Source organism: Hibiscus syriacus, unplaced genomic scaffold (assembly GCF_006381635.1).
Source record: "Hibiscus syriacus cultivar Baekdansim isolate YM2019G1 unplaced genomic scaffold, ASM638163v2 tig00111069_pilon, whole genome shotgun sequence".
Lineage (NCBI taxonomy): Eukaryota > Viridiplantae > Streptophyta > Magnoliopsida > Malvales > Malvaceae > Hibiscus > Hibiscus syriacus.
The window spans coordinates 757,932-770,190 of record NW_024062970.1 but is presented as its reverse complement, the minus strand read 5'-3'; the positions used below and the strand labels follow the sequence as shown (position 1 = coordinate 770,190).

Below are 12,259 nucleotides of genomic sequence, written 5' to 3'. Positions count from 1 at the left end.
GATAATTGTAGCGCCAGAATGAGACAACGAATGAATTTAATGTCAATAGAAAATAATCCACACCAACACACATGATTATCATGTCACCTTTTGATTACAATAAGTGCAAATCAAAAGTTCAATGAGTAAAATGATTTTTTTTTTAAAAATTAGTGATGAAAATAAGAACAAATAAAAAATAGAATCGTAAATTTAAAAAAAATTAAATTTTAATGACAAAAATAAAACTAAGTAATAAATTTTATGATTTATTTACATTAGTTTAAGTATATTTTAATATTTTAATAATTAAATTAGTATTCGACTAATTCATTTATGATTAGAAGAAAATGAAAAATAATATCAATAAAAATTTCAAATAATCATTAATGAAATAAGCAAAAATAAATAATAAATTACAGTGACAATTAATTTATTATTGTTACACTTCGCTCATAAGTAAGCAACATTAGGATGAATGTTCCATGAATATGCTTAAACAAGCCATTGCTACCCGATCAGTAGTTTCGTTGGACACGGTAAATAAATTAACCTGCACCACTCATTCACCACAGTAATTTCCTCAGGTTTGAGGTCATCTGTAAGTCCATAGACAAATGATTCTAGAAAATAATGGCAGGGTTTGTATGGATTGGACATTAATTCATTAGGGTTCGAGGGTTTAGGGTTTGCATGTAAAGAGAAGATATTGAATGATCAGTAGCCTCCCCTGGTGAAGCCATTGAGTTGTCATAATAATTCCCCACAGTGTTCTGATCCGCTAACCCATTCTCACAGTAAGAACTTGCGTTGGGTTGATCGGAGACGTTCGGGTTAAAATTTGATGCCATGATTGAATCATCATGGTGAAACCAGCTTTGAACATCTTGGAGCTGAGAACAAGTAAGGTTTCCATCATTAGGGTTTGTAAGAATCATATGGCATTAGGGTTTGTAAGAATCATATGGGTTGCTTGTTCCACAAGATAAGACGAACGTAGGATTTTATGTTAGGAGCGGGTGCCTTTGGTCGAACTAAGATAAGATAATTAGTTCAAACATGGTCAAAGTGCAGGTAAAAGAAAAATAACCTGCTGTTGGGGAGAAAAGATGTGAGAAACACAGCCATAAATGGGGTCGTGAAGTCTGGCTTGAGCTTCGTAGGAGATTGTGACGGCGGCTTCACAGCGGTGGGTGACGGGGAAGCGAGCGAGCAGCTTCGAGACATTGCTTGCACCAAAAACCTTATGGATGGCTCCGTTAGTGCACCTCACCAATTAATATTTATTTGGTTACCTTATTAATCTATCTGTCCTTTAGACCTCGGGCTGGTTCTCTTTATATGCATTTTATCATAGTGTCGATGGTGTTTATCTTTTATTATCGGTAGTGTTCTTTGTTTGTATCTATTATTCTTTTTATCTGATTATTTTTTTAATTTTATTTATATGATCATATTTTATTTTTTAATCTGTGGATTTTAGATTCAAAAATCGTAGAGTCGTAATATTATAGTTTAAATATAAAGCATTGAGACGGTGGCTTGGATCGATTGTATGATTGGGACCATCATCGTCGACTCTTATGTGCGTTGCAATGTCGACATAAACCTGAGGAATCCCAGCAAAGCAAAACTTAAACCGGGCCAAGATTATTAGGTAATATCATTCTCAGCTTATTAATTCATGGATGATTCGTAACGTTTACGATCAGTTGCACCGGTCTTGGTCGCAAGCACGACAACTATCCATTTGAATTACAACAAACGTCGACGTAACAGTCTTCTTGGGGCTGCTGTAAAGCTCGTTTCACCTAACATTCAACATATGAAAATGCCTCAACTTTGCAAGAGGAATATACCTTTTCTTTTGGTGGCTCGACACCGAAATTCGCACCCATTGCTAACTGGGAACTTGATTCCTGGACCACAAAGTAACATGTCAAACAGGGTTTCACTAGGAGATTTCTCATTAGGAATTAGGGAAAAGGAAGAGGTGATTGCAGGATGATACTCGAGTAAGTTGTTTATAATCGTCAAACGTATTGCCTCGAGCAGTTCCGGGTCTTCGACTTTCCTTCCAGTAGTGCTACAGAGAAGAACCAACACTATATTAGTAATGTCACATTGAAAATAGCTATTGTAACAACAGATATATAGCACTAGGTAATGCATAACCTCTTGCACATCATTCCATGCTCACATTCGAGTTATTTACGAGACGAAGACGAGTTAAAAGGCAGGCAACTTACGCCTTAGTGATGGCGAACTTATGTCCCAGATGAATCCAGGTAGACATTTGCTTTAGCAACATTCAACCCAAGATTTCTAAGGGCATTCATCTGCAACTCATTCACTAATAGTTAGATCATGCACAACAAATTCTTGGTGAAAATCCAAAACATCCATATGAAAAACACATTAAGTGATTTATACAGTATCCAGAAGAGCTCCAAGCCGATCGCCAAAGGTTATTTCAATTACGGTGGCGTCGGGATCCGAGTCTTGGTCGATTATAACTTTGGGGGTTGAAACTGTATCAGTGTCATCATTCTTCAAACACACAACAACCATGGATCTTTAGGCAGCTAAAACATTGTTAAAATTCAACCAAATATATAATTTGTTCTTCCATACCTCCACAGCAGTGGCTGATGGTGTTGCTCTTGGAATGATTCTCACCATTGAAGATGACAATCTAACACTGTAATGATTTAAAAGTGAAGATCTATCAAATTTAAGATGCAACGAAACCATTAAATTGCAGCTTTTTTTCTCCATAAAACTGATTGATTCCAGTTGGATTTACTAATGCATTGATTTTTTTTCACTTCAAGCAACATGAAATTCATATTAAAGGATTCCCAAAACAACAATTTCAAAACCCAGACAAGGAAATCTGCAGATACAAAAACAAAGAGAAAAAAACAAGACCAAAATTCAGAAATGAATTAGATTGAAGAAAGGTACCTTCTTTTATCAAGAATGTTGACTGAGGCAACAAGCCAAGAATGGTTTTTGAGTTCGAAGATAGGAAGTTTATGCTTGTTTTTAGTGTTGGTTGTAAAGTACGCACCATAATCAGCAGCAGAAGCCATAGCCAAAACAGCCATTGAAACAGAAGAGATGAGAAAGAACAAACAAACAAAACTGAAGAGAAAGAAATGTTAAAGGAGAAGAAGGTTCAAGGCTCTCGTTTTATCCGCCATGAGAAGGTAAATGAGATTGTGATAGAGAAAGAGAACTCCCCATTGTTATAGATTTTGCTCCTTTTTATCTCTTTTATCTTTTTCTTCCTTCTGCTTTATTGAATTGGTTACAGATCCTACTCATCCCTGTCTGCATATTAACTCCAACGTTGAAAGTTAAAATGAAGGGTAAATCCATCACAAGATCACTATACTATTACTAAATTTATAATTCAGTCACTTTATTGTAAAACATTACAATCAAGTCACATAATTAATCAATTGTAACAATCAAATCATTATGTCATTAAATCTCAAACAGGCATTTACTTTTTATTTATATTATGGTCGCTCAATTATGAGTATGCTTGTATTTTGATCATTCATCTTTCGAATGTGAGTTGATTTTTTTTTAATTTCTTACATGTTGGTACAAAAACGATTCCGTATTCTCTCAATATTCTTCTTCAACGAAAGTTCTTTGATGTTTCTATACATCTGCTCATTAGTCCTAAAGTTGTAAAAAAAACTTTCAATTTCTTTATTACATCATTACGTACACATCAAGATAGAAGAAACGGTCTGATGTATTCTATATTAATGTTAGTGACCTTCAACGAACAATGGTGTTTTTATACTTTAGTGTACAATTTTAGTGGCATGCCATCTCTTCTAACATTGTTACAATATATATACATATATGGGAAAAATAAATAAGTTCAAATACCAATGTGGAGCGAAAAATATTAGGTACTAATATGAGAAAATGAGACAAGTTTAGGTACCAACATGGATAAAAAATGTTCAAGTAGTAACATAAAAAAGTTTGACAAACTCAAGGACTAAAGTGTTATTCATCATATGTTAATAATTACTACAATTTGTGAGTAGAAGCAGAGGTGTCCTATGTGACAATTGTGATCATTTATAGCTAACTTCCAGCAAGCGAGAAAGGACCACCGGGTAGGTGATGAGGGTATGCACCCATGAAAATGACCATAAAAGAACCATCTCGATATGTCAAATTATCCACACGTTTCAATTTTAAAGATTCATCGTATCTTATTATGTTAATGTTTGATATTATTTATTTTTTATAATTCAATTTTAATAATGAACTCGTACCTCAAAAGCGCACATTTTATTGAGAGTGATAATGTAAGAAAGTATCAAAATAAAAGTTATATATATATTTGTTCTCTGCAATCGTTCAACAAGCACCAGTGGTCTAGTGGTAGAATAGTACCCTGCCACGGTACAGACCCGGGTTCGATTCCCGGCTGGTGCACTTCCTGAAGTAGTGATGAACTGCCGCGCTTCCAATGAAGATAGGGTTCTTCACGGTGTCTGATTCAAGACGACACACCAGCGCTTCTGAACTTCTATTTTTTGCCTTAGTCATTAACTTAGTAAACAACAACTATAATCAGTGAGATATTTAGCAGCATACACCAAGCAGCAAACCCACCATGAAATCACAGTGAACAATGACCAATAATCATGTCAACAGGTGGAACAGTATCATGTACATGCCTCCACAAGCATCTGCTCATTTTTGTTTATATTCTCAACTACAATCGAGCAAACTTTTGGATGGCTTCCCACTTCCACTTCCCAGCTTGAACCTTGGTCATAACTGGATGATCCGAGACTGCCAGCTCCCTCGTGATGCATCTACAAATTCGGCAAGAAGGTGTAACAACACTTGAATACCGCTAGTGTACAGTAATTATGTTGCCATTTCATGACAAACAACAAGAATCTGCAATATATGCCTACAAAGCCCAAAAGGTACAAGCTCCCAAAAATTCTACAACAAGTTAAATGAGATCATTTCATTTATTAACCCAATACTCAATCAGATCAGTGAAATCTTCTTGGTTTCTAGTTTACAGAGCCAAAACAATCATTAACCAGCAGAAAGTTTGAGCAAGTGTTTATACTTTATAGAGTCCAAGTCACTTAAATCATTTTGATTCCCCAACTTCAAGTGCTTTTGAAATTTTACATTTGAAGATTCAGCAGTATCCCACACTTCATTTTGATAAGAATTCAAACCACTCAACCTAACAGTACCATTAATTGCAGATTGAAGGAAGTTCGAGTATAATGTATGATCAGCTTCATACTGTTCAGCTTGAAAGTGCAACACTAAATAAATTTGTATTACCGGTAACAGATTTAGATGCTCCAAGTCGGGAACATTTGATCTTGGTGTCAGCAATTTAGCAGTCTCATCACTCCCTGCTGAGGATAGCTCATGCTTATTTATATTATATATGATTTTTTTTTAGAATAATATGGTATTTTTAAAAGATGGGATATATCACTTGATGCATTGTAGTTTAAAATATGATATCCAAGACTACAATATGATATCAGAAAATTAACTGTTATAAAAAATATCATTTTATTTATTTTTCTTATATGCATAAACTATTTTATTTATTTAACTTGGTTTCTAGTTTTTTGAGTCAATTACAAAATATAAAATTTAAATTGCAGTTTGCTTGGTGATTTAAGTTCCTAATGGCGTCTCGTTGATGCGAAACTAGAGTCTAGATGTGTTGTGATTTGATCTCACTTTATGATCAAGAGCATATTTTGTAGAAATTGATGGAGTAGCAATATACTCGGTATTAAATCTTCAGTTGACACCGGTCTCGGATTCGATCTTTCGACGATCCCTACTTCCTTTCCCTTGTCCATTAAAAGGAAATTGATTTACTTAGGTTTACGGTTTATTTCCAGGTCAGAGTTCACTAATTCTTGCAATCAGAGTTTCAGTGTTTGAGTGAATTTTTATGAGCTGTTTACATAGCAGTAAAAGTTTTTCAATCCTTAATTTTAACCCTTTGAAAGATCTCTCACATTTAGAAGTGAAAGTATGAGGCTTTGTTTATATACGAAGTTCTATGTTCCGTCGTGGTCGAGCGGTAATGTCCAAGAGCAACCCTACTGAATTATCATATGTTTATCTTGTAAGGTCTAGTGCATTGTTGATGCATATTGTCATACATTCAAGCATCTTACATTCCAGTTGCAGATGATTTGATGCTCATGATAGACCTCAAACAATCTTATCGTTTCTTGGTTTCCAATTCTCGTCTGTAGTTTTTGTTATCTAATGTGACTTGTTATCTGTTATCTTTTAATGTGCATACAAAAACAATGTGATGTTTTACTAGTTAAGGGAAAGAGTGGAATATAGGATTAGGAATCTTAGGTGTGCCATAAACGTGTCGCGGTTGTTCGGTGAGATATGTTTTTCGTTCCAATCTTAGTTGCACGTTTCGCTGGTGGTTCTTAGGAGATAACTCAAGTCCCCCGGGGAAGAAACTGAATGCCGAGAGCTTTTCGTTGTTGATATGATTGCATAGCTCCTTGGTGAAGATTGGAAATTGACGTTTGTTTCGGAGGATTACCTGTTCAAGATTGTATTGGTTGTTGATTCAGCTGTTGGGAAATCGAATTTACTTGCAAGATTTGCTAGGAATGAATTCTGTCCTAATTCGAAGTCAACCATAGGAGTAGAGTTTCAGAACCGGAAGATGGATATAAATGGCAAGGAAGTTAAGGCACAGGTCTAGGATACGGCCGGTCAAGAGCGCTTCAGGGCCGTTACATCTTCATATTACCGAGGTGCAGTTGGAGATCTTGTGTACGACATTAGCAGATGGCTAAATGAACTTCAAAGTAAGAACCATGCTGAACTCATGCTTTTGTTGACTATATTATTGGATATGTTGTTCTTGGCCGATGATGGCTAAGGATTGATTTGTGTGCTTTGTCATTTCGAACAGCTCACTCCGACATGAATGTAGTCATCATTTTAGTAGGCAACAAGTCGAACCTCAAGGATGCCCAGAAAGTACCCACATCCGAAGGAAAGGCCTTGGCAGAGGCGCAGGGTTTATTTTTCATGGAGACATCTGCACTCGATTCCTCCAATGTAGCGGCTGCATTTCAGACCGTCGTTAAAGAGATCTACAACATATTGAGCCGGAAAGTCATGATGTCTAACGAGAGCAAGAAGCGAGACGCGCCGTTGGATGGGACGACTCTCAGTCATCATCGAGTTTCCACTTAGGTTACCGATTTTTCTTCTTCTCCATACATTCGTTTATCAGTGCCATTAAAATGTTTGTTTTAGTAAACTAGCCTCCTCTGTAGTTGGACGCCTCAAGAAATATCATAAACTGTTAGCAAGAACCTGCCGAGTTTCATGCGATTAAAACACTCATTCGAATGGTGCCCCGGAAAGTGATTAGGACGTATGCCCTACCGTACCTATATGATTAATACTACACCTGCAATTTAATGTGCAATGTGTTAGTTGCAGTTTACCTGCTGCAGGGGCCTGCTGATAGCTTTACCCTTGTAGCTAACGTGAAACTTTGCCTTTGCCAACAACCCCTATGTTTCGAAGGTAGAATTTCGAGAGGGAAAGATAATATCTTTAGGCTTATGCAAGATGACGACCTATGGAAGAGAAAAAGAGTAATTGACCATCTCACCTCAGTGTCGAACTCCCCGGACTCAACCGTGATGTTGATGTCGGAGATGATTTTTACAAGATCCAGCAGCAACCCTGGGCGATCGGCGGTCTCCACGTATAGCAAGTGAACCAAATTTATTTACAAAATTAAATTATATGGAAATGAACCAATACTGCAAGCCAGAACATATCATCCCTTTTGGCTGAATTAGACATGTAAGGTGCTGCCGAGGAGTGTAGTCTTAAATGTTAATCAAACTATCGAAATTACAAGGGCAGATGTTGCATTTGACCACAGCATTCGTTACCTACGATTGGGACCATCATCGTCGACTCTTAATGTGCGTTGCAATGTCGACATCAACCTGAGGAATCCCAGCAAAGCAAAACTTAAACCAAGGGCCAAGATTATTGGGTAATATCATTCTCAACTTATTAATTTATGGATGATTCGTAACGTTTACGATCAGCTGCACCGGTCTTGGTCGCAAGCACGACAACTATCCATTTGAATTACAACAAACGTCCACGTAACGGTCTTCTTGGGGCTGCTGTAAAGCTCGTTTCATCTAACATTCAACATATGAAAATGCCTGAACTTTGCAAGAGGGATATATATATATATATATATATATATATATATATATATTGATATGGGAAAAATAAATAAGTTCAAATATCAACGTGGAGCGAAAAATATTAGGTACTAATATGAGAAAATGAGACAAGTTTAGGTACCAACATGGATAAAAATGTTCAAGTAGTAACATAAAAAAGTTTGACAAATTCAAGGGCTAAAATGTGATTCATCATATGTTAATAATTACTCCAATTTGTGAGTAGAAGCAGAGGTGTCCTATGTGACAAGTGTGATCATTTATGGCTAACTCTCATCAAGCCAGAAAGGACCACTGGGTAAGTGATGGGGGCATGCACCCACGAAAGTGACCAAAAAAGAACCATCTCGATATGTCAAATTAACCACACGTTTCAATTTTAAGCATTAATCGTATCTTATTATGTTAATGTTTGATATTATTTATTTTTTATAATTCAATTTTAATAATGAACTCGTACCCCAAAAGCACACATTTTATTGAGAGTGATAATGTAAGAAAGTATCAAGTAAAAGTTATATATATTTGTTCTCTGCAATCGTTCAACAAGCACCAGTGGTCTAGTGGTAGAATAGTACCCTGCCACGGTACAGACCCGGGTTCGATTCCCGGCTGGTGCACTTCCTGAAGTAGTGATGAACTGCCGCGCTTCCAATGAAGATAGGGTTCTTCACGATGTCTGATTCAAGACGACACTCCAGCGCTTCTGAACTTCTATTTTTTGCCTTCTTTTTTGTTCTTTCTCCCATCGTTTCAGGCTTGGCTCCTGTTCATGTTAAGATTAATGGTGAGAGTTGAACATACATTTATTACTTATGGAGTAATTGAATCCAGGTAATGTCTTTGTTTGTCCTCCAACAATCAACGTGACCATTTCCACTTGTCCACACCACGAAGACGATCAAAACATTTTGCAGTAAAAATATTAGAACCTAAAACTCCATTTGCAGGCTTCTGTGAGCCAGAAGGGTGAGTCAAGCTAAATGGCAGAAAGAAAAATATTTCAACAGAGAATAAGAATATGAAGTTCAGAAGCGCTGTTGCATCGTCTTGAATCAGACGATCGTGAAGAACCCTATCTTCACTGGAAGCGCGGCAGTCATCACTACTTCAGTTAATGCAACAGCCGGGAATCGAACCCGGGTCTGTACAATGGTAAGGTACTATTCTACCACTAGACCACTGGTGCTTGTTGAACAGATTTTTAGAACTCTGATTTCATTTCATTTAGATAGCATTGATGGTTTGATATTTATGTTGAAGATATAAATTACAATATCTTATATACGTGAGAAATACTAATTAAAATTCAAGTTTAAAGAGATTCCAAATCTGATCTAATTTTTAATATAAAATCTACATCAAATTGTTTCTTATCTAATTTTAATCAATAAAATAAATATTTAATTAAAAAAATATAGAGATATTATTGCAACTATCCTTAAAGATACAAAAGATATTTATATTTATTATTTAATATCAAATTTTTATGTATATATTGGTTTCATTGATGTATATATTTTTATGTTAGTATTAATGTTTATTTTTCACACACTAATATTTATTTGTATCTATTATTTTTGTTGAATTTTTAACCATTGATCTTATTTTATTTCTCAGTAGCTAATAATTGTATTTTGACAAAATGATCGGTTAACGTGATTAATCTATTCAACTTTTATAATTTTATTGTATTTCATATGTAATTAATAAAAGGGTAAAGTATAGTAATGGTCACTGAACTTTTCTAAATCTTTCATTTAGGTCCCCCAACTTTTAAAACTTGTAATACAATCCCCCAATATTTAGTCAGTTTGTAATATGGTCCCTCAACATTTAGTCTGTTTGCAATATGATCCCCGACGTAACTATTGGGGGATCATATTGCAAACGGACTAAATGTTGGGGGACTGTGTTGCAAGTTTTAAAAGTTAGGGGACCTAAATGAAAGTTTTAGAAAAGTTCAGTGACCATTACTATACTTTACCCTTTATTTAACACTGAAACCACGCGTTGTCACTGACCATGAATGAGGTTGACATTTATCCTATGCTCTCTCTTGTCTTTTAGCTACCTACCTATTGGAAATCAATTAATGCTTTTTAAAATCACTTTTAAATAAAACAAAAATCTATTTTGACCGTAAAATTAATATTAAACAGATAAAAAATGAAATAAAATGACAATGGAAATAATGATTTCAAACCAACATTAAAAATTATGATTTCTAACTTTGTCATTTTTAACTTTGTGTTTGTAAGTAAATTATAATTTTACTTTTATTAATTCATGGATTCCGTTCAAATATATATTTATATTTTATTTTAATAATTTAATACTAACATCCTTAAAAATAATGTACTACTTCTAATAATTTATTTTAATTATTTAAAAATAAATAAAATTTATGGTTTATATATTAAAATATTAATAGTGAGTTATATAAAATATTTTTTATAATTTTATTTTTATTTGTATTTTTTTATCTTTTTAATATAGTTTAAATTGATATCATTAGTATATAATAATATTTTTTCTAACTCACTTTTTAACAGAAATCTCAAACAATTAAATTTTAAATTGTACTTTTATACAATACTTTTGAGAGTTTATTTCTACAACATTTTTAAAAATCAAATATACCAAATTAGCCCTAATTATGACTGAATACCTCTAAATCTTATTTATGTTTTCACTTAGGTTTGAAAATTATTTAGAGTTGAAAGTGGATTCGGGTTTTAACTTGAATTTGTAATTAGTTTAGGCATATTTTGGGTTGTTCAGGTTAGAAGAGTACTAGACCTTAGTTTTGATATTAACTTTGATGAATGAGTCCTGGACCTAGAAAAAAATGTGGCATTTAATTGATTTTTTTAATTAATATACGGTGTTTACAAGTGTTAGTATATATTCTAAAGATCCTCAACCATTTAACAATAAACGTCTAAATATCCTACAGTTTCTAGTGTTTGAACCTAAAAAATAACAATCAATCTTTTAACCACCGAGATAGCTTGATTCGTGCTGAATTGAGCATTAGTATGTAACACATATGCATACAACAATTGGGAAAATATTATGAGGTTAATGTTTGGGTTATCTCTATCCTAGTGCCCAAGGAAGGATATATTAAGGATGTTTTTGTTTATAATTGATTATTTATGTATACAAATTATATAAAATTCAGTAATTTTAATAAAAAAACAATTATGAAAGAAACCTATTAACATTAAAATTTTGTACATTAATGTTATCATTTTTCTTTTTTATATATGTTTTGTTATATAATAGTTTATTAGGTAAAGATGATGACAATTGAACACATAGAATACCTTAAAGGCTTATATTAGAGGTCAATAAGAAGATCGACATTAATAGGAAAACAAGTAAATGAAGTTTTATTAGTTAAAAGGACCAAGCAAAGACATAAGGGGGCGTTTGGATAGGGGAATGTGGGATTTCTTCGGGAATGGAATCCACATTCCCCGTTTGGTTTGGCCGGGAATGTCATTCCCGGTAATGTTTTATTACTAATAGTGGATTTTTTGGGTATATTACCGGGAATGTCATTACCTCCCTTCCCTTAGGTATTGTAACATTACCGGCATTTTAGACTAAAATGCCCTTAAATTTTTATTTTTATTTTCAAATTATTTTTATTTTCAAAAATATCATTCTTCTGTCATTGAATAATAAAAATTATACGAATGTTAAATTACAAATTTATCCTTAAATTATTTTAGATTTACAAAAAAAGTCTATAATTAAAATTTTATATGAAGTTCAGGGGTTAAAATAAAATTTTACTCTTTCATTAAACTTTTTTTATATTTTTAATTTTGTAAAAAAATTATATAAATATTATGAATTTAATTTTTTAAAGAAAATATATAAATATTTTACAACTTGTAATATTATACAAATATATAATAAGGACAATTTGATCAAATATACATTCTAATAATCTTTTATTCCTTTAA

At 33.6% G+C, this 12,259-nt stretch overlaps 1 long non-coding RNA gene, 4 other non-coding genes and 2 pseudogenes across 5 annotated transcripts; 4 read left to right on the top strand and 3 right to left on the bottom strand.

Annotated features, from left to right (window-relative positions):
* Window positions 1-1,497: 1,497 nt before the first annotated feature.
* Window positions 1,498-3,231, bottom strand: LOC120151716 (annotated as a pseudogene).
* Window positions 3,232-4,381: 1,150 nt separating this feature from the next.
* On the top strand, window positions 4,382-4,452 carry TRNAG-GCC. The gene has a single exon. It is a non-coding gene; the product is annotated as a tRNA-Gly (tRNA).
* A 199-nt stretch (window positions 4,453-4,651) lies between these two features.
* Window positions 4,652-7,254, top strand: LOC120151832 (annotated as a pseudogene).
* Window positions 7,255-7,321: 67 nt separating this feature from the next.
* Window positions 7,322-7,775, bottom strand: LOC120151791. Its single transcript, XR_005518646.1, has 3 exons — window positions 7,682-7,775; window positions 7,512-7,580; window positions 7,322-7,377 (listed from the first exon to the last, which is right to left on the bottom strand). It is a non-coding gene; the product is annotated as an uncharacterized LOC120151791 (long non-coding RNA).
* A 1,053-nt stretch (window positions 7,776-8,828) lies between these two features.
* Window positions 8,829-8,899, top strand: TRNAG-GCC. Its single transcript has one exon. It is a non-coding gene; the product is annotated as a tRNA-Gly (tRNA).
* A 7-nt stretch (window positions 8,900-8,906) lies between these two features.
* On the top strand, window positions 8,907-8,993 carry LOC120151866. The gene has a single exon (XR_005518649.1). It is a non-coding gene; the product is annotated as a small nucleolar RNA snoR114 (small nucleolar RNA).
* A 310-nt stretch (window positions 8,994-9,303) lies between these two features.
* LOC120151864 lies at window positions 9,304-9,390 on the bottom strand. Its single transcript, XR_005518647.1, has one exon. It is a non-coding gene; the product is annotated as a small nucleolar RNA snoR114 (small nucleolar RNA).
* Between the last annotated feature and the right edge of the window lie 2,869 nt (window positions 9,391-12,259).